We start from the raw sequence: 22,528 nt of genomic DNA on the forward strand, positions 1-22,528 counted from the left end.
CGGAGTTGACTCCCAATCCAAATTCATTCACCCAGGTCCCTTGTGGAAACCACCTCTCACCGTCGCAGATTACAGATTTAGCCCAATTGCAAGCAGAATTCGTGGACATGTTCTCACCCCTTCCCGGTTGCACGAACCTCGTAGTGCACCATATCGAGACCACCCTGGGGGTGGTGGTTCGTAGCCACCCTATCATCTTCCTTAAAACAAGAAAAAGGTTGTTCAGGAAGAATTAGAGGCAATGCTCGAGATGGGCATAATACAAGAGTCGTACAGCGATTGGGCCAGCCCAGTGGTTCTGGTTCCTAAGAGCGATGGGTCAGTCCGGTTCTGTGTGGACTACCGTAAAGTGAATGCGGTGTCCAAATTTGGCGCATACCCAATGCCGCAAATTGACGAGTTACTCAATCGGTTGGGCGCAGCTCAATTTTGCTCGACGTTGGATTGGCAGATCCCTTTAACTCCAATATCCAGAGAAAAAATGGCTTTTTCCACTCCATTTGGATTACACCAATTCGTGACTCTTCCGTTCGGTTTGTTCGGAGCCCCGGTCACATTTCAGCGCCTCCTATACAAGATCCTCAGACCGCATATGGCATATGCCGCATATCTAGACGACATTATTATTTATAGTAATGACTGGCAGCGGCATATGCAACATTTGAAGGCTGTCCTGAGAGTGCTGCGACAGGTGGGACTCTCGGCCAACCTGAAGGAGTGCACAATTTGGTGGTTGGAAGTTAGGTATCTGGGGTTCCACTTGGGTCATGGGCAGGTGCGTCCACAGGTTGGCAAAACCGCAGAAATGCGCCCGACGCCCAAGACCAAAAAGCAAGTAAGGCAGTTTCTGGGGCTGGCTGGCTACTACCGGAGGTTTGTACCTAGCTGTTCTGAGGTCACCAGCCCACTGACTGACCTTGCTAAAAAGGGGGCCCTCGATCCGGTACAGTGGACAGAGTCATGCCAACAGACTTTCCTTAAGGTAAAGTCCGCACTTTGTTGGGGGCCGCTTTTACATGCTCCTGACTTCTCTCTCCCCTTTATTTTGCAGACGGATGCATCTGACAGGGGGCTGGGGGTGGTGCTCTCACAGGAGGTGGGAGGGGAGGAACGGCCAGTGCTGTTTATAAGTCGCAAGCTCTCTTTCAGGGAGACAAAGTACAGTACCATCGAGCAGGAGTGTCTTGCGATTAAGTGGGCTGTTCTTACCCTCCGCTACTACCTGCTGGGGCGGGCCTTCACCCTCTGTTCCAAACACGCTCCTCTGCAATGGCTCCACCGCATGAAAGATACTAATGCGAGGATCACCCGTTGGTATCTGGCTCTCAGTTGTCCTGGCCTGAGTCGGCAGTGGGGGTATGTGGCATGGGGGGGTGTGGTCAAGTGTCTGTCTGTGGGAGAGGGAGAGCGGTAAGGCTCGTCACCTGGATTGTGATTACTCTAACACCTGTCTCTCATTATAGTGATGGCGGAGGGAGACCTGATAAGGCACACCAGAGCATCAGTGTGGGAGAGAGACAGCAGAGAGAGTTGTGGCTGCATGTGCTCGCCAGACTAACACAGACTTGTTTGTATTTATTTGGCCACTAAGTGCTCCTTTTTTTGTTAAAGTTTTTGTGTGACACTGAAGAGTAATAAAATACTCACGCTGACAGTTCGTTGCCTCCTGACTCATCCATTGCCCACAAACTTAAACTTATCACAGTCACTCATGATGAACTTTAAGTCATCATGTGGCCTTTAGTAGTTACAGTGTTTAACATTATAGACTAAAAATAAATAAATAAATAAAAAGCAGATAAAGTGAAAAACAGATATTTGTAGTTCCAGAAGGCTCATATTTGAAGTTTTTAACATGTAATAATATAAACAGTGGTGAACTGTAAATTTACAGTATTTTACTGTGGAGTTTGTTCCCATCATGCTTTTCATGAGACTTGATGGGGAGAGTAAATGTTAAAATTAAGAGCAATTTCATGTGTTTTGGTGCAAGAGGAATAAAGGGGGAGATTTGTAACTATTGAATGTTCTATTATGTTGAGATTTAGAACAGTTTCTGTAATGTTAGAGTTTTGGGGGTTACCACTGTGGTGTAGAGTTGAGCTTGAGCTTAAAAGGTCCTGAAATGAAAAGTTTCTACGTCTAAGTCTAAATGAGTTTAAAATGCATGATGGAGTAAACCTACTTTAACTCTTAGGGTTAAAAAACGTCATGGTTACTTGTGTAACCTCCATTCCCTGATGGAGGGAACGAGATGTTGTGTCGATGTAGTGACACTAGGGGTCACTCTTGGGAGCCCGAGACACCTCTGGTCTTTGATAAAAGGCCAATTAAAATTGGCGAGTGGTATTTGCATGCCACTCCCCCGAACATACGGGTATAAAAGGAGCTGGTATGCAACCACTCATTCAGGTTTTATGCTGAGGAGCCCATATAAGGTCCGGCCATTTCAGAGGGTAGTTCAGCGTTGTGGCAGGAGGGACACAACGTCTCGTTCCCTCCATCAGGGAACGGAGGTTACACAAGTAACCATGACGTTCCCTATCTGTCACTCACTCGACGTTGTGTTGATGTAGTGAAGTGTCACTTATATCCAATGCAGTGCAAACAGCACCCCAGCCCGTTTTGGAGGCGTCTGTCGTGACCACGACGCACCTAGAGACTAGTTCTAGAGGAACACCTGCCCGTAGAAACGAGAGGTCGGTCCAAGGGCTGAAAAGATGGTGACAGACCGGCGTGATGACCATGCGATGTGTCCCGTGGCGCCATGCCCATCTCGGGACTCGAGTCTGGCGCCAGTGCTGAAGCAGCCTCATATGCATCAACCCGAGCAGGGTGGCCACCGCAGAAGATGCCATATGCCCCAGGAGCCTCTGAAAAAGTTTCAGTGTTACCGCTGTTTTCTGTTTGAAAACCTTCAAACAGGCCAGCACCGACTGGGCGCACTCGTTCATAAGGTGCGCCATCAAGGAGACTGAGTCCAACTCCAAACCGAGAAAAGAGATGTTCTGAACTGGGAGGAGCTTGCTCTTTTCCCAGTTGACCCGAAGCCCTAGTCGGCTGAGGTGTGAGAGCACCAGGTCCCTGTGTGCGCACAACATGTCTCAAGAGTGAGCTAGGATTAGCCAGTCATCGAGATAGTTGAGAATGCGAATGCCCACCTCCCTTAACGGGGCAAGGGCAGCCTCTGCGACCTTCGTAAAGACGCGAGGAGACAGGGACAGGCCGAAAGGGAGGATTTTGTACTGATACGCCTGTCCCTTGAATGCAAACCGCAGGAAGGGTCTGTGTCAAGGAAGGATCGAGACGTGGAAGTATGCATCCTTCAGATCTACCGCCGCGAACCAATCTTGATGCCGGACGCTCGCCAGAATGCGTTTTTGCATCAGCATCTTGAATGGGAGTCTGTGTAAAGCCCGGTTCAGTACTTGCAGGTCCAAGATTGGCCACAACCCACCGCCTTTTTCCGGTACGATGAAGTAGGGGCTGTAAAACCCTTTCTTCATCTCGGCTGGAGGGACAGGTTCTATCGCGCCCTTCCGTAGGAGGGTAGCGATCTCTGCGCTCAAAGTGGCAGCGTTTTCGCTCTTGACCAAGGTGAAGTGAATACCGCTGAACCCGGGCAGGCGCCTGGCGAACTGAATCGTGTAGCCGAGTCGGACGGTCCGGATCAGCCATCGCGATGGATTGGAAAGTGCGAGCCACACGTCCAAGTTCCACGCAAGGGGGACCAAGGGGACAACGTCGTCAGACGTACCGGCAGGTGGGTCCTTGCGGCGGGGCGGAGCTCGAGGTGCCACACCATGTCGTGGCCGTGCTGAGTCTAGGGACATCGAAGCACTTACCTGGCTCCTTGTGACCACCCCCGGAACAGCCTGGGATGGGGGAGGAAGAGGCCTGTCCTCGTAACCCGTGGAGACTGCCACATCGGAGGCGGCTGTGTGCCACAGCTGGGTGCTCAGGGGTGGAAAGGCCACCGCTGGAGCGCCAATTCTGCAAGAAAAAACCCGTGGACGGTAGTCGTGGTGATGACCGTACACCGGGTATGTGACCCAGGGAGGAAGGAAGCAAAGTCCTCAATGGCGTCGCCGAATAGGCCTGCCTGTGAAATGGGGGCAGCAAGGAACCATGTCTTGTCGGCCTCACCCATCTCGACCAGGTTGAGCCAAAGGTGGCGCTCCTGGACCACTAGTGTGGCCATCGTCCGCCCGAGAGACCGCGCCGTGACCTTCATCGCTCGGAGAGCGAGGTCAGTCGCCGAGTGCAGTTCCTGCATCAAATCTGGGGCAGAACTACCCTTGTGCAGTTCTTTCAATGCCTTGGCTTGGTGGACCTGCAGGAGAGCCATGGCGTGCAGGGCAGAGGTGGCTTGTCCAGCAGCGCTGTAGGCTTTAGCCGTCAGGGACGACGTGAGCCTACAGGGCTTGGACGGGAGCTTAGGGCGCCCATGCCAGGTGGCGCCCTGACACGAAAGACAGCGATCATGACCATCCGAAGTAGAGAGATAATGACCGCAACCAGGAATAACACACAATCGGGAAGGCATCTTTAAAAAGATGCGTCTTTAAAAAGACGGTCCGTGTGTGCTGCTCTTTTAGAGAAATATATACTCTTTTAGAGGAGGAAAAGCTCTTTCAGAAAATATACTCTCTTGTTTTCTGCCGAAGCGCCCAGGGGCGTTCTCTGCAGTGCACCAGTGCGAGGAGGGAGAAGCCGCTGAAATGCGGTGTCAGATCCAGCAGAGGTGAATGAACAGTAGTATTCAGCACAGTGAGCATGACCGTTCGGCTCCGAAGAGAAAATCTGAATGAGTGGTTGCATACCAGCTCCTTTTATACCCGTATGTCTAGGGGAGTGGCATGCAAATACCACTCGCCAATTTTCATTGGCCTTTTATCAAAGACCAGAGGTGTCTCGGGCTCCCAAGAGTGACCCCTAGTGTCACTACATTGACACAACGTCGAGTGAGTGACAGATAGGGAACTGAAATAAGTTTGTTGGCGAGGCACAATAATTACAGTGAAAATATGATGTTGTTGTTTTTTAATCAATGGTCTAACAATGTTATTTCTATTTACAGTCAAACCATGTTTTTTAATTAATGGTCTGCAAATGTTTATTTTTCTAAATGAACAGTCAAAACAAATAATTTAATTTTATAGTTGAAACATGTTCTTTCAACTTACATTTTAAACATGTAATTTCAACTTAGAGTGTTAACACACTATTTGAAATGACTATTTAAATATGTTATTTTAGTTTATGGTTAAAAAACCTATTTCATTTTGCAGTCTAAACATTTTAATTACCATATTTCAGTTTATAGTAAACATTTGGCAGCCGTTGCTGCCATGCATTTACTGTTATTTTACGTCATTTTTTTACAGTGTACTCTAAAATAGCCTATTGTGAGCTCACACAATAACCAATCACAGAATTGAAGCCTGTCTGCAGATTTGTGTCAGATCAATATTTTTTTCAAGCCTCATTGCCGGTCTATTTACCTTGGCTAGTGCTGCCGATATGCCGAGCCTCTGCTCTTTGTTTGAACATGTGACTCTGTAATAATGGCATGTAGAAGAACTCATAGTCACTGCAATATCTGTAGTTTGACCCCATGTGGCTTTTCCTAATTGATCCAAATATTAGCATCAGGCTCAGCAGTTAGAGGATGATCTGGCCTGCTCATTGCCCAGTCTTTTCTTTGCTTTGCCAAGCAATTTGTGAAAGGACAGGAGGAAGTAAACAACCCATTCCCACTTTTAAGTAAAAAACATTTATAGAGCCTGTTTTACTTAAACCTCAGTCATTCATCGCCAGATTGTTCAGTCTACAGAGTGGTACAAATGCTAAGGCCAACTTTATAGTTCTTTGCTTACCTTGTTCAGTATTTGTTTTTGTGCTCATGTGTTCCCTGTGCTTCAGATTCACCATCCAACCCGCCAACCTGAATTCAACCACTTACCTCTTCAGTCATCTACAGATCTGCTCTCCATCATGCCTGCCACAGCAAACCATCCAGCTCACCACTCTGTTCTACCATTACCTCCTGCCTGTCCAGCCCTCAGCCCCCAGCAGCAGTTCAATCACCTGTCTGCTCATCTTTCATCTATTCCCAGTTTGTTATTATATACCGTTTTATCATTCTGTCTCTCCGTGTCTGTGTTCAGCGTTTGGGTTCAAACCATTGTTCAGGCATAATAATTTTAAACAGTAAGATTTTATGCACAAGGGGAAAGTGTGTGTTTTTAGATTTTAATCAGCCTTGTGATGTCAAAATGTCCTGCAGTGTGACAAATTAATTTTGAAAACTGCAAATATTCCATGCAGTCTCTCAATTAATGAGCTCATGACAATTGCATGCACTATAATTATAATACAGCTTAAAGAAGATTTAGATGGAGTCTACCATTTTACACCACAGTACAGGTTAAACTGAGGGGCCATTGTTAGATTTAATGTTAACAATTTGCTTGTAATTTGTATCATCTACATAAATTCAAAACACCAGTTGAAACAATGTTAGAATCAATAAAATAAAAGTATCACACTACAGGACAGTAAAACTATACCTGTAATGATCAAGTTAAAACTATAATTATTTTGAAATTGTATTTTCATGCTGTATAGCCAGAGGGGAACGGCCCTAGCTGAGCATGGTTTTCTCCCAAGGTCTTTTTCTCTCCACAAACTAGCATCTTATGGAGTCCTTGTTTTGCTTCCTGGGGGCCTAAAGACAACACATTTTAAAGCATGACTTTCAATCACGTTTTTTTTTTTTTTTTTTTAATGGAACTGCTTAATGCAAACTTTAAAACAATTAAAATATTACAGACATTTCGACATGATTTTCTGTAAAGCTGCTTTGAAATTATGTGTATTGTGAAAACCTCTATACAAATAAAAATTACTTCACTTGACGTGTAGCCTATGAGATGTGAAGCAAAGCCAGCTCAGATATACCCTAAAAGGTACCACACACATCCACCCAGGCTCTGATTGTTAATTTACTGTACAAATGCATTATCAAACACTGATATGCAGTCATAACAACACGCATGAGAAAGGGGGACTCTCATGCAATACCTGCCCATTTTACCTCACAGGCAATAAATGCTTAATAACACTTATTCAAAATTTGTAATTTATGAAAATGTACATTACTGTAAAATGGACACCTCTGAAGTATTTATTAAAAAGTATTTATTAGACACCTGTGTCTAGAAGTTCAATATGGTTTTATGGTCATCAGTCTTTAATATGTGATTTTTGCTGTGAAAGAGCATAAAAATTTTTTTTTTTTTGTTGTTTTTTTTTTTTTTGCAGAGGACCTTAGGTTAAAAACATTTGATATGTACGTGACAAACAAAAAGAAAACAAAAGTAAGTCAAGACATTACAGTGAATAAGAACACAAAGCGAACTGTTATAATAGGTTGATAGCAATATAATAATCTTTTTTGCAGCGTGACATGGGGCATTACATTAATCAAAAGCATAAAAGTATGAGCAAGTGTGTTTATGAAGCATTTAAATAATTAAGTTAAAATGCTTCCTTTTTTGTCAGGTATTGAATAAAAGTTGCCTTTTTATGCATGTTGCTGTAAATGCATATAAATGATTTATAATGCATTTGTAAATAACTTACGATCATCAATAAACTCCTTTATAAATTCTTAACAAAAGAAACATTAATGTATTATGTGAAGTGTTACCAAACATCTTAATAGCTCAGATTCAAACCAATGAATGATTCATCTGTAGATACATTGTTATAATGTGATCTTTATCTTTCGTATCATCCATATTGTGTTCTGTCCTTTCACATTCAGGTCTTTGGACCACTCCCCTCTTTTACCACTGGATCGATGCCATAGCAACAAGGGAAGCTCCCAGCCCCTGTGCAATAACGTGGTCTGATCAAGCCCACATTCCTGTATTGACCACACTGCATGAGATTAAACGCAGGTGACATTTCCAAAGTGAAATTTGCAATTTCCACAAATATGAGTTGGTTGAAACGCGGCATGACAGCACATAAAATCAATACAAATAACCTGAATCCCTAATACCTTGATCCCTGTTAGTAGAGGGATGCATTACAACTAAGACACTGGAAGTGGGAGCAACAGCCCAGGAGCTGATCCCTGATTCCTATTGACTGGCTCCAGGCCAAACACTACCGCAATAACAATTAGGTGTACAAGTTTGTCGATTTTCTCCAGCAGCACTGCACGCTTCAGAACAGACCAAGTTTTGAGCTCCCTATGCCAGATCTGATAAAATGAAGACCCTGTTACTGTTCATTTTACACACTGTAGAAGTTAGAAACACTTTTAACCAATGACGCATATGAGCAGAAGAATTTATATATGAACTGAAGTTTATTTGTTTCATTTTTTGTTTGGTTATTCATGTTTGCTATGTCCATTTACTGTTTCCCTATACTTACCACTGATTAAAAGGATGCTAAACAGTCACATTATTTGACACAAGTTGATTCTGTTTAATGTGTAATTCTACATTGTGATGAGGAGGAGGGCGTGGCCGGGTAGTAACCATGGATGCCCGGTGCTGAATCAGCCCAATCAGCCCTGAGAGGGATAAAGAGGAGCCAGGGACGCCAGTTCGAGAGAGAGAGAGAGACGCACTAAGTTGTGTGTGTGTGCGTCAGTTTTATTTTGTGTTTTGTTCATTTGTGTCATTAAAATTTTACATGGACTGCTCAGCCGGTTCCTGCCTCCTCCTTGCCCATCGTGTGAACCTGTTAAATTTTTGCCAAAACTCGGGAGGGAGGAGGGATGCGCTGTCGAGAGCCCTTGCCGCTGATGGAGGGTTGCAACGCCGAGGAGGTATGGTCCGGTGGTACTGGTGCGGTTTTCCAGAAGGTGGAGGAGCCCACTACTGTCTGCCAGGAGGCGAAGGAGCCACTGCCGTCCGCCAGGAAGCGGAGGAGCCACTGCTGGCTGCCTGGGGGCGGAGGAGCCACAGATGTCTGCCGGGAGGCGGAGGAGCCCGCTGCTGTCTGCCAGGAGGGGAGGTCCAGTGCCATCGGCCGGCGTTGCGGAGGACCGCTGCACAACTGGCTGAAGACCAGTCGACAGCGTGTTCGGGAACCAGTAAGCCAGTTTTTCTCTCCCTCCTCTCTCTCTGTCTCTCCCACTTGCTCTTTCCCTCTCCTCTCTCCCTCCCCTCATCCTACTCAGATTCCCAGCAGTCGGGGAAGACCGGCCGGCAGAAGGATGGCCAAAAGGGAACATCTCCCCTCCAGGAAGGGAGTGGGGGGGAGTAAGTCAGGCTGGAGGTTTCCCCAGCCTGAATCGGGCATTGGGGGTACAGTATGTGACGAGAAGGAGGGCGTGGCCGGGCAGTAACGATGGACGCCCGGCGCTGAATCAGCCAAGAGAGAGATAAAGAGGAGCCGGGGATACCAGTTTGAGAGAGAGAGAGAGAGAAAGAGAGAGAGACACACGAAGTTGTGTGTGTGTGCATCAGTTTTATGTTGTGTTTTGTTCATTTGTGTCATTAAAAGTTTAGGTGGACTGCTCAGCCGGTTCCCACCTCCTTGCCCATCGTGTGAACCTGTTACATATATATATATATATATATATATATATATATATATATATATATATATATATATAAGCAATATCACACGAGCAAGAGTGCGATATGGCCCTACATCAGCACTGCTGTGATTCGGCCACAGGTCGAGTGCCATAGGTAATCACAGTAGTGCTGATTTAGGGCCATATATCACGATTGCAAGTGTGATATTGCTTATATACAACATTTCAATGAACAAGTAAATTTAAAAAGATGAGGATAAACTGAGTACGGTCATAAAAATGCATTTGTGCATGGAACTACTTTCTTACGTGACGGATCAGAATCTGCCGTTGCTGGTTCAAACCAAATGATGCATCCAAGCCTTCGTTAGTAATTCAAAAATGTCACTTAAGAAATAGTATCAGGGCGTGTGCTGTTTCTAACAAGTTATTGGATAAACAAGGATGGATGTGTGTGTGTGTGTGTGTGTGTGTGTGTGTGTGTGTGAGAGAGAGAGAGAGAGACGGAGCTTGTGCGATCACCTGTTGCCACTCCCAAGCAGAGATACTGTCAGCTTTCTGAAGATCAGCTTTCTCAGTGGTAAAATAGCCATCCAAGCGGGGGTATTCCTTTCTATTTCGCGGTAGCCGGTGCGCTAGAGTCATTCACTATAGAAACCGCAATGTCCTCCGCCATTTTAAACAGTATATATCCAATGTGGAAACTCCAGTAAGAGGTAAGTGCCTTGAGTTCTGTAATCAATCAGTCTGTTGTGTCTCTCAGCTGTGATGAGCCGTAATGCTGAAGCTGTTCATTTAAAGCCGTTTAAAGCTATTTCCTAGCTTTAGTAGTGTAGTAGCGATCACGGAGCGCTGTTGTATGTAAACAGTGGCTGACGCGGATTCACTTCACGTCACCAACTGGCTCATATTACACACAAAAATTATGTTTTGCCTCCACCTGCTGGCTAACATATGTAATGTCAAAAAAAAATAAAAAAAATAAAAAAAGACAAACAGTAGCTCTTAACACATCTGCACTGCTCTTACACTTTAGTTTAGAATGGCACGAACACAAGCGGAGTGATATACACACACAGTGATGTGTCCCAGTGCTGATGGTGTCAGACCATCAATGCTCATGGAACGTCTCTTGTCCAATCAGATTCGAGGACCAGAACTAACTGTTGTGTATGTATATATATATAAATATATTTAAAATAAAACATTAATGCATTATTTTTAGATGATGAAAACAACCAATTTTTAGACCAACCAATCAGTGGTGTAGTAGTGACTGAAGAGTTGGGCATACTGTGAATTTATCAAGGACCAATAATAAACTAAAACATATTTAAACTTATACACAATAAAATTGTATAGTTTTGCAGTAATGTTCATGCAAACATATACTGCATAACAACTCTTATATAACTACAGTATATACGTAAAAACTAATGGTTATTTGTTTCAGTTGTGAACCATTTTTCTATTGTTTTATTCTTCTTACCTCAAAACAAATCAAAATCAAATCACTTTATTGTCACACAGCCATATACACAAGTGCAATGGTGTGTGAAATTCTTGGGTGCAGTTCCGATCAACATAGCAGTCGTGACAGTGATGAGACATATACCAATTTACAATAACATCAATTTAACACAACATAATTTAAACATCTGTTATACACATAATTACACTCAACAATATACAAATAATAACATACACTGTACAGTATACAATACGCTGTTTTTTTTTTGTTTTGTTTTTTTTTTTTTTTTTTTTTACTATATAGATACACATTATTCAATAAAAATTAAAAATAAAAATATATAAAAAAAGTATATATATATATATATATATATATATATATATATATATATATATATATATATGCAATGTACAGTATTGTACTGTATTGACATTCAGGCTGTCGGTTGATAGTCAGTTGTTAAGAGAGAACATAATATAATAATAATAATATAATTTATGACAGTCCGGTGTGAGATATAAGAGTAAGGGTAATAAAGTGCAGTGCTGATGTATTTTGATCGTGGGAGATCAAGAGTTCAGAAGTCTGATTGCTTGGGGGAAGAAGCTATCATGGAGTCGGCTGGTGCGGGTCCTGATGCTGCAATACCGCCTACCTGAAGGTAGCAGTGAGAACAGCCCATGGCTCGGGTGGCTGGAGTCTCTGATGATCCTCCGAGCTTTTTTCACACACTGCCTTGTACATATTTCCTGGAGGGAGGGAAGCTCACCTCCGATGATGTGTCTGGCAGTTCGCACCACCCTTTGCAGTGCTTTGCGGTTGTGGGCGGTGCTATTGCCGTACCAGGCGGAAATACAGCCAGTCAGGATGCTCTCCACAGTGCAGGTGCAGAACCGTGTGAGGATGTGGCGGTTCATTCCAAACTTCCTCAGCCGTCTCAGGAAGAAGAGGCGCTGATGAGCCTTCTTCACAACGACTTCAGTGTGGACGGACCATGTGAGTTCCTCAGTGATGTGGACACCCAGGAACTTGAAGCTGCTGACTCTCTCCACTGGTGCTCCATTGATGGTGATGGGACTGTGTTCTCTGTCTTTTCTTCTGAAGTCCACCACAAGCTCCATTGTCTTACTGACGTTGAGGGAGAGGTTGTGCTCCTGACACCAGTGTGTCAGAGTGTGCACCTCCTCTCTGTAGGCTGTTTCATCATTGTCAGTGATCAGACCTACCACCGTCGTGTCATCAGCAAACTTAATGATGGCATTGGAGCTATGTGTTGCCACACAGTCATGTGTGTACAAGGAATACAGTAGTGGGCTGAGAACACAGACCTGCGGGGCTCCAGTGTTGAGGGTTGGTGATGAGGAGATGTTGCTGTCTATTCTAACCACCTGGCGTCTGCTTGACAGGAAGTCCAGGATCCAGCTGCACAGCGAGCTGTTTAAGCCCAGAGCCCGGAGTTTCTCATCTAGCTTGGAGGGCACTATGGTGTTGAATGCTGAGCTGTAGTCTACAAACAGCATTCTCACATAAGTGTTCTTTTTTTCCAGGTGGGAGAGAGCAGTGTGTATTGTAGGTGCAATGGCATCATCAGTGGAGCGGTTGTTGCGGTAAGCAAACTGCAGCGGGTCAAGATTGAGTGGCAATACAGAGCAGATGTAATCTCTGATTAGTCTCTCAAAACATTTGCTGATGATGGGGGTCAGAGCAACAGGACACCAGTCATTTAAACAAGTTATTTTTGATTGTTTTGGAACAGGCACAATGGTGGATGTTTTAAAGCATGTGGGGACTACAGACAAAGAGAGGGAAAGGTTGAAAATGTCCGTAATAACACCAGCCAGCTGGTTCACGCACGCTCTGATGACGCGGCCCAGAATGCCGTCTGGGCCCGCGGCTTTGCGGATATTCACCCGTCGGAAGGATCGGGTTACATCCGCTACAGAGACGGAGAGTGAACTAACCTCTGTAGCTTCAGCCGCGAGAGCTCTCTCCATGAGGGTGGTGTTATTTCCCTCGAAACGAGCATAAAAAGTATTTAGCTCATCCGGTAGAGAGGCAGCGGTGTTCATGGCGGAGTTTTTATTCCCTTTAAAGTCCGTGATGATGTTAATTCACTGCCACATGCTTCTAGAGTTGGTGGTGTTAAACTGTCCTTCAACCTTGCTCCTGTACTTGCGTTTTGCGGTTCTGATAACTTGTTTATGCTCGTCCGCGTTCCCGAAATTAAAAGCGGAGGTCCGCACATTAAGTACCGCGCGAACATCGCTATTGATCCATGGCTTCTGATTCGGATAGATCGGTATTGTCCTGGTCAGAATCACTTCCTCTACGCACGTTCTGATGAAACACATTACGCTATCAGCGTAAAGCTCGATGTCGTCATCAGAGGCGGACCGGAACATCTCGCAGTCCATGTGATCAAAACAGTCTTGTAGCATAGAGTCTGATTGGTCCAACCAGCACTGGATCGTTCTGAGGGTGGGTGCTTCCTGTTTCAATTTCTGCCTGTAAGCGGACAGAAGCAGAATGGAAGAGTGGTCCAATTTGCCAAATGGTGGGCGGGGGAGGGATTTGTAGCCATCCCAGAACGGAGAGTTGCAATGGTCCAAAACCCGGTCCCCTCGTGTGTTGAAACGAATGTGCTGGTGATATTTTGGTGCGACTGATTTTAAACTGGCTTTATTAAAGTCCCCGGTCACAATGAACGTGGCCTCAGGGTGCGCGGTTTCCTGCTCACTTATAATCCCATACAGTTCCTTGAGTGCCCGGTCTGTGTCGGCTTGTGGGGGGATGTACACAGCAGTGATAATGACCGCTGTGAATTCCCTCGGTAGCCAGAATGGTCGACACAGAAGCATAAGAAATTCCAGATCAGGAGAACAGAAAGACTTGATAGAATGTACGTTCCTCTGATCACACCAGGATTTGTTGATCATAAAACATACACCACCTCCTCTAGTTTTACCTGAGAGGTCTTTCGCTCTGTCCGCTCGGTGCACAGAGAACCCCGCGGGTTCAATGGCTGAGTCTGGAATCTCCGCAGACATCCAAGTTTCTGTTAGGCAGATAATGCAGCAGTCCCTCGTCTCTCGTTTGAAAGAGATCCGCGCTTTCAGCTCACAGAGCTTGTTATCCAGAGACTGAACATTTGCCAGTAGAATAGTGGGTAGCGGGGGTCGATTTGCGCGGTGTCTTACTCTGATGAGAACGCCGGCTCTGTTTCCCCTTTTCCTCCTGCGTTTCCACGGCCGTGCTGCCCAGACAAAGGGCTCTGCTTGCGTGTTTGTAAACAGCGGGTCGGCATTGAGGAATGTGAAGTCCGGTTTTCGGTGTGAGATCGCTGAACCAAAGTGTTTGTCTGTCGTAGACAATAAGGCAGACAACATCCAAGGCAAAAAACATAAGAATTGTGAACAAAACAAACAAAACATTGCTATGTTGTGTCGGAGCTCGCAACGCAGCAGCCATACTCAGCGCCATCTTGAGTCCAAAGACATAGATAATAATAAAAAAGAAAAACTAATTATACACATACGTACAGACACACACATACATACATACACACATACACATAGGTAGTGCAAATCTAATACAATCTATTATCTGTTTGATATTATTACGGGAACTCAGTTAACTTTGCCAGCATCTGCGAAGAGCATCAAAATCAAAAGTAAATCTACAACGCAAATTGTGAAAACTCTAGTGCTGCTGGTGCTTCAGTATTTCACTTTAAATGCTAGAAATGGCCCGCCCCCTTCCTGAAACAGAAAATATGATTGGTTAGCAAATATGTCATATTGGCTGAAACTAATGTTCTGATTGGTTGCTCGGCTTAGTCGGTCTGTATTGCCCATGCCTTCAGGCCAGCGTGCCCCGCCTCCCACCAATCTGTGTGCTTTTAGGGAGAATCTCTGTATGCTTTTTAAAAGAAAAAAATGCACAATTCACTCAACGATGCTGTGGCATCAACTCAGTAGATTGAAAAGTTACAGATGAAAAGCCTACTTGTTGTTCTAGCAGCCAGACAAATTTTAGGTGAGTCTACACAAAATCCTTAGAAAGATAGGTGGGCATATGGCGTATGCTTGCGTATGTGCTAGACTATACTACTGCAACCAATCAACAAACTGAATATAAAATCGATATAATACAGGCATTATATTTAAGCGAGTGTCCTATCCAGCACTTTTTATGTAAGGAATCATCTGTGAACAAATTTGATTGCTCATGACATATTTATTGAGGCTATGCAATACAAATGACTGTAGGTCAATATTGCAATGTCATTACAGTTACATTGTTAGGTTCATAATGTTCAGTATTATGTCAGTTAAATAATAATGTTGTGTTTATACCCCATTATGGGAGGGGAGTGGAGTTATGTGGGAGGAAGAGAGTTTTTCTTGTTTTTCATTCTTCTTCCGGGGGATATAGGGGATGTATTAGCTGGATGGCTGTGAGATTGCAAAGTGTAAAGGCGTGGGTTATGGCCATAACAGTAGCCCTATATTTGTGAAGTGTTCAATAAACACTAAAAGAGTTCAACTGGTGTTGTATTTAAATGAGAAATGCTACATTTGGTGTCAGAAGTGATGGACCTAGCGCAAATTCAAGCCAGACCACAATGGATGGAGCTAAGATGGATGCCGGGGCTCAGGCTAAAGTGAAAGTAGAGAAACCGGAGGTGAGCACAGAAAAGGAAGACGAGTGCTTGTGGACACACAATCCTTATGCTGAGCAGTGGTCTGTGAGAAACACAGCTGGCTCTATGGAGGCTGCCATGCTTCGAGCTGCCGAAGCTGGATTTGCTCCACTCTTAGCCCCACACGGTGAGATCGCACAGCACAGTTTTCATGCCGACATAACAGTCCACGCATACCCCTTTCATGGCGCCTTCATGCAATGACGATCAAATGCTTGCTATCAAAACAACGAAGTACTCTTGTAAGACAGATTGGGACGCTTTTAAAGCACAGTTTGAACTGCTAGCTGATGCTGCTGGTTGGACTGAAAGACATAAAGCTTTACAGTTAGCTCTGTGCCTCACTGATGATGCAGCTGCCTGCCTGATACTGTTGAGCCCTGGGGAGAGAAATGATTATGCAGCATTAGTTGGGGCTCTTCAGGGACGATCTGGACAATGTTATCAGCCTGTCCTTTTAAGGACTGAGTTTAATAGCAGGCGTAGACAACATGGGGAGCCCTTAAGAGTTTTGGCTAATGACTTTGAAAGCCTATGCTGACATGCCATCCACAGTCCAGAATGAGCTAGCTAGAGACCGATTTATTCAAGCCCTGAGCCCAAGAGAACTACGTATACAAACACAGCTGGCTCACCCTAATACTTTAAGCGAAGCATTGGAGCTCGCTGTGGAAAGAGAGATAGTAGGAAATGGAATGGAACAGGATGCAATTTCACCAATGGTGCGAATTGCAATTATGACTGACCCACCCACCAGAGAGCCTATGCGACAAGATAACACCGCACACGCAGCACTGCAGCAGGGCCGCACAATTTCAGAACTCCGCACACGTCATCGGCTCCCAAGCTGCTGGGGGTGTGGCCAACCAGGCCACCTGATTAGACAATGTCCCAGGTAGTGGCATACAGGGAAACACCCAAGGGCCCATGTAGATGGGAGGACACGGGCCTGTGATGATACTCCCCAGGTTTCACCCATGCCTCGAGATGGGGAACGGTGGGTGGGGGAATGTGCTATATCAGCCCCAGTAGAGACAGTAATGACAGTGGGGTGGACTTATGTCGGAAATTTCTGCCACATACCAATTTTAGTGGAGGGAGTCACGTGTACAGCCCTGGTCGACACAGGATCAAATGCGATTTGGTGCGGCCTGATCTGGTCCCAGTAGGGACTGCAGTAGAACCGACATCAGCTTGACTAAAAACCATGACTGGCGATTTCGCCCCAATAAAAGGAAAAGGGTCCTTTCTGTTCAACGTCGGAGGCCTGTCTGTGTCGTTCCACACATGGGTGGCTGAAGTGCAAGACCCCTGCATACTTGGCTTAGACTTCCTGAAGGCTATAGGTTGTGTGGTAGACTTAAGCAGAGACTTACTTGCTCTCCCTCACGGACACTCTGTGCAACTGACCCCCCCCCCCCCCCCATGCCCGGCCCCCTCACCCATATCTGTGAATGCTATGGAGACCTCAAATCACGCCCCTGCTGCTGTGTCCTCAGACCATAGTCTTCCGCTGCTCGCCATGCCTGTGTCCCACAACAACCCCCCACTGAACACGCATCATACTACTGATGCCGTTACCGGCCCCCCTCATCTGATGACCCATCCGGCAACCCCCCATCAGCAGCTCGACCCACCTTGCTTTTCAACTTCACAACACATGCTACCCCAGCCTGGCCCTGCCCAAAGCCCCATACAACTCAGTGAGCAGGATTTGGAACAGGTTTCGGCAGTAAGAGACATCTGGTCCAAAAACAGTGATGGGCTGAACCAACATCAGCAGGATGACTTATGGAAGGTCATGACAGATTTCAAAGACATTTTTGCTCTCAGTGGTAATGAGGTAGGCCTCACCCATCTTGTGCAGCATGTTATCGATACCGGAGACGCCTGCCCCATCAGAGTACGACCATGACACCTCCCCCTTGAACGACAGGAGGCGGCAGACAAAGAGCTAGAGGTAATGTTGAAGGCAGGTATAATTGAGCCATTTGATAGCCCTTGGGCCTCGGCAGTTGTCATGGTGTCCCAGAATAAAAGTTCCAGATGGCGGTTCTGTGTAGATTACAGGCCACTAAACAAAGTAATAAAAAAAGACTCATATCCCCTACCTAGAATAGATGAGTCACTAGACTGGCAAGTGCCGCTATCAGCAGAGTCTGCTCCAAAGACTGCATTCTGCACAAACAAGGGTCTCTGGCAGTTTAAAGTCCTCCCCTTCGGCCTTTGCAGCGCCCCTGCAATGTTTGAGAGGCTCATGGACAAGGTGCTGAGAGGAGTCCCCTGTCAGGAGTGCCTTGTGTACATAGACTACCTTATGATCTATGGTGGGTCATTCGAGGCAGCCCTCGGAGCCCTGCGGCAAGTGCTGGAGAGGGTGGCGGCAGCCGGCCTGAAGTTGCACCCTGATAAATGCCACTTTATGAGACGTGAGGTGGAGTTTCTGGGCCACAAATTAGGGCGTGAAGGCATTGGCACCTTAGAGGAAAAGATTTGCGCCATCAGAGACTGGCCGACCACCACAGACCAGAGGCAACTGAAAAGTTTTCTGGGGCTAGCCTCCTGTTATAGGAGATTTGTGAAAGGGTTCTCTTGTATAGGAGTGCCGCTTTTCCGCCTCCAGCAGAAAGACTGTGCCTTCGACTGATCTAAGGACTGCCAGAAAGCATTGAACACCCACATATGAGCATTGATTGAGAGCCCTGTCCTTGTTCCCCCAACACTGCTCTGCCTTTTGTCCTAGACACGGATGCTAGCAACGTTGGCATGGGGGCAGTATTGTTGCAAGAAGGGCCAGACGGAAAGTCGTGGCTTACTTCAGCAGGGTGTTCAGTAAGAGTGAGCGGCGCTACTGTGTCACTAGACGGGAGCTCCTCGCCATGGTGATGGCTGTGAGACACTTTAAATACTACCTGTTTGGGGCGACATTCACAATAAGAACAGACCACGCTGCACTTAAATGGCTGATGTCCTTCAGAGAACCCGAAGGTCAAGTGGCGCAATGGCTGGAAGAACTTCAATCATATGACTTCACGTGGTCCATAGAGCTGGGTCCATTCACTCCAATGTGGACGCATTGTCTAGATGCCCATGCGCTGCTGAGGGCTGCTGCCACTGTGAAAAAAAGAAACGCGTGAGAATGAGCTACGTCAAGAAGACATGACAGCACAGCCCACCTGCGGGATGCTTAAGGTGGTTGAGACACCAGAATGGATGCTGCAACAGGAACAGGACAAGGATCTGCAGCCTGTGTTGAGATGGCTAGAAGGACAGCAGAGGAGACATTGCAGGATGTTCTCCAGCTACAAAAGGATTGTGGTCCAAATTTGACACACTGCGACTGAGCGATGGAGAGCTCCAACGGGCATGGAAGGAGCCTGCTACTGGTGAGGAGAGATGGCAGGTGGTAGTGCCAAAATAATTAAGAGGACCAGTCCTAACAGCTTGCCATGGGAATACAGGGTCAACAGCACATATTTTTGCTAGGGATCAATAGGAAAAGGCCGGCATGAGGCAAAAAGAGGAACTATGATGTCAAAAGTAAAGAGAGACACTTTCATACAGGCGAGTCAGTTTGGGTATACAGCCCAAGAAGGAAAAAAGGATGCTGCCCAAAGCTAGACTGTCACTGGGTGGGCCCATGCCTGGTTCTGGAAAGAATAGGAGAGGTGGTATACAGGGTACAAATGCCACCTAAAGGAAAAAAGGTAACCCTACACAGAGACAGGCTAGCCCCATACAGAGGTCACTCCACCCCCTCTTTTCACCAAAAACTGTCCAACCCCCGTGACACACAGAACAACATTGGAAGTGACCCCCTGCCCATATCAGAGACTCCAGTGGCCCAAAATGTCCCTTCCCCCAAAAAAACCACATGCAGCCATCCCACATGGACTGTCACCTAGCCCCCCCCCCCAGTTTCTCACTTCCATAAAAACTCTGACCTACAGCCCCATGGGAGCCCTGCCAGATCAAAGAGACAGAGGCGACAACCTGTATACCTGAAAGACTTTATTTGCCCCCTCAGAGACGAGGGTCTTTCTTTTTGAAGGGGGGGGGGGGGCAGTGTAATGTCATTACAGTTACATTATTAGGTTCATAATGTTCAGTATTACGTCAGTTAAATAAAAATGTTGTGTTTATACCCCATCATGGGAGGTGGGTGGAGTTATGTTGGAGGAAGAGAGTTTTTCTTTTTTTCATTCTTCTTCTGGGGGATATAGGGGATGTGTTGTGCGCAGCACGGCGGATAGCTGGATGGCTGTGAGATTGCGAAGTGTAAAGGTGTGGGTTATGGCCATAACAGTAGCCCTATATTTGTGAAGTGTTCAATAAACACTAAAAGAGTTCAACTGGTGTTGTATTTAAATGAGAAACGCTGCAATATCCTTTAATGCACTTCTCTTGTCTCGTTCCATACACTGATGTTTATTTTTTCCATGGTACAGAAATGTTATTTTCCTCTTAAAATCATGGTTAGGTTTAAAGTTTGGGTAAGGGGTTAGACTTTATTGTTAGGTTAATGTTTGGTTAAGGGTAATAATGGAGAAAATCAAAAACATTGTTCATTGGTTCATTGATTTTTCTCTGTGAGAGGCAACTCGAGCAATTTCTTACAATTTCGCCATCTTGTACTGTAATTACAATTTGTCATGAGACCAGGTTAAGATTTTTTGTAGTGTAGGGTTGGACCCTTCTACACATAAATTATTTTTTGTCAGCAAACCTACAAATGTGCTTCATGTAGAAACATCTTAAATAGCTGGTTTTATCAGAATTAAGAGATTATTTAACTATGACTAAATCAACCTGAATACATTAGGTTACACAAACAAAAATAAATTTTAAGGTTGGGCTTGAAATAACTATGTTATCAACTTTACTTTTTCACAGTGTCTAAGACCACTCATTGTATGGCCTCTCCTGTCTTACAGTGTTTTTAAGAAAACCACATTTCGGTGTTCCAGTTGGGCACTGAATATAGATCTGCTACAGTTAACAGTAATGTTATCCATTCACAAATGCAGAAGCTCAAACCTTCTTTTCCTATCCCAAAGTGAGAGCAATAAAGTGCTTCTGTTTATGTAGGCTCTGATATGCAGTAGCATCACTGGGTGCTTAAGCTTCTCTGTCAGGAGACATTAAAGCCTGATGTTCTGGACAAGGACAGATGGAATGTAAGAATGGTGATATCTTAATCTGGCTCTTTTAGAAACAGCCACTCAGCTGAGTGGTCAGGGGATCACAGGTTACACAGGTGACCCGCTCTGCATACGAGTGTGTTTGTGTGTGTGTGGCAGATACCCAGGACAGGTCTAGACTCCTATCCCTCCTTTCTGCTTTTTGCTGTGTTTGTGTTGATTTTAAAAGCAAGTCCAGAGCAGAGACAGAGCCATCATCATTATGCTGAGAGCTTGAGCTGGGCTACATCTGTTTGTTAGACCCTCAGCAGAAGTGTGGCAGCAGTTGACAATCTCCATATTGTATTGTTTTAATTTTTCATCAGGACCCCAGTTGGCATTACAAGAGCTCTTTTGTTTCTGTGTTGCTTGTACATTTGTTGTGTGTGTGCATGTATGTGTGTACCTAGGTTTTCTTTTATTTGTTTTTCTATGTGCCTTATTTTAACTTGAAACTCCCAGTCCATTTTTTAACATCCCCAGGACCAATTGAGGTGCATTTGTGGGATCATGAGCATTGGCCAGCTGCACAACCCCCACCAACCCTGTGTATCTTTTTATACCTTTTGTGCAGGGGACCTCAATGTGGCCATGAATGCAGGTCACCACAGGTTAACAACAAAGACCTGCGAAAGGGGGTTCTGTGCTGTGCTGAATGGTGCAATGTGCACCGTTAAAAATAGCCTTCCTCCTGTCAATGTTGCCACCAATAAAACAGCTTGGCTTGATACTCTCTCCTTTTCATGCACATGAAAGTTAGTTTTCTTTTTGTTTCTCCCATTGTGTCTGGACATTCTGCATCTTTGTCGCACTGTCAGTGTCATAGCAGTAACATGAGTTCATCTTAGATTCAGAGCCTGTTCTGTTGTGTCTTTATCCATAAATCAAGCAGTAATTAATTATTGCCATCTTTGGTTGCTTCTACTCTTAAAAACTGGACATTCCTTTAAACCGCTATTCATTAGTAATGAAGGTAAACACTCACTAGCAAAAAAAGTACCACAGAATACCATGGTATTATTACCATGTGTTTTAAATGTACCTTGGAGTACCATAAATACCATGCAAATACCTTAGTGCATTAATATGGAAATTATTCAATACCGTGGTATATATCAAAGTATTAGTCAAGTCATATTTATTTGTATAGCACTTTTCACAACACACATTGTTTCAAAGCAGCTTTACAGAAAATCATGCATTAACAGAAAATGAAACTGTAATATCTATAAAGTCTTAGAGTCATCATTGTGTAGTTTGATAAAATATGATTGTAAATTTTGTTTAAAAATAAAAAATTAAATAATAATTGTATTTAGAACCCTAGTGAACATGCCGAAGGTGACTGTGGCAAGGAACACAAAACTCCATAAGATGTTGGTTAATGGAGAAAAATAACATTGGGAGAAATCAGGCCAGAGGTGGGTAGAGTAGCCAAAAACTGTACTCAAGAAAAAGTACAATTACTTAAAATAAAAAAAATTACTCAAGTAAAAGTGCAACATAAATAATTACTTGAGTAAGAGTAAGAAAGTATCCAATTAAAAGAGTATTCAAGTAGTGAGTAACACATTACTTTCACAAAGGACATTATGGACGTTAACTCC

Source organism: Myxocyprinus asiaticus, chromosome 17 (genome assembly GCF_019703515.2).
Source record: "Myxocyprinus asiaticus isolate MX2 ecotype Aquarium Trade chromosome 17, UBuf_Myxa_2, whole genome shotgun sequence".
Taxonomy (NCBI): domain Eukaryota; kingdom Metazoa; phylum Chordata; class Actinopteri; order Cypriniformes; family Catostomidae; genus Myxocyprinus; species Myxocyprinus asiaticus.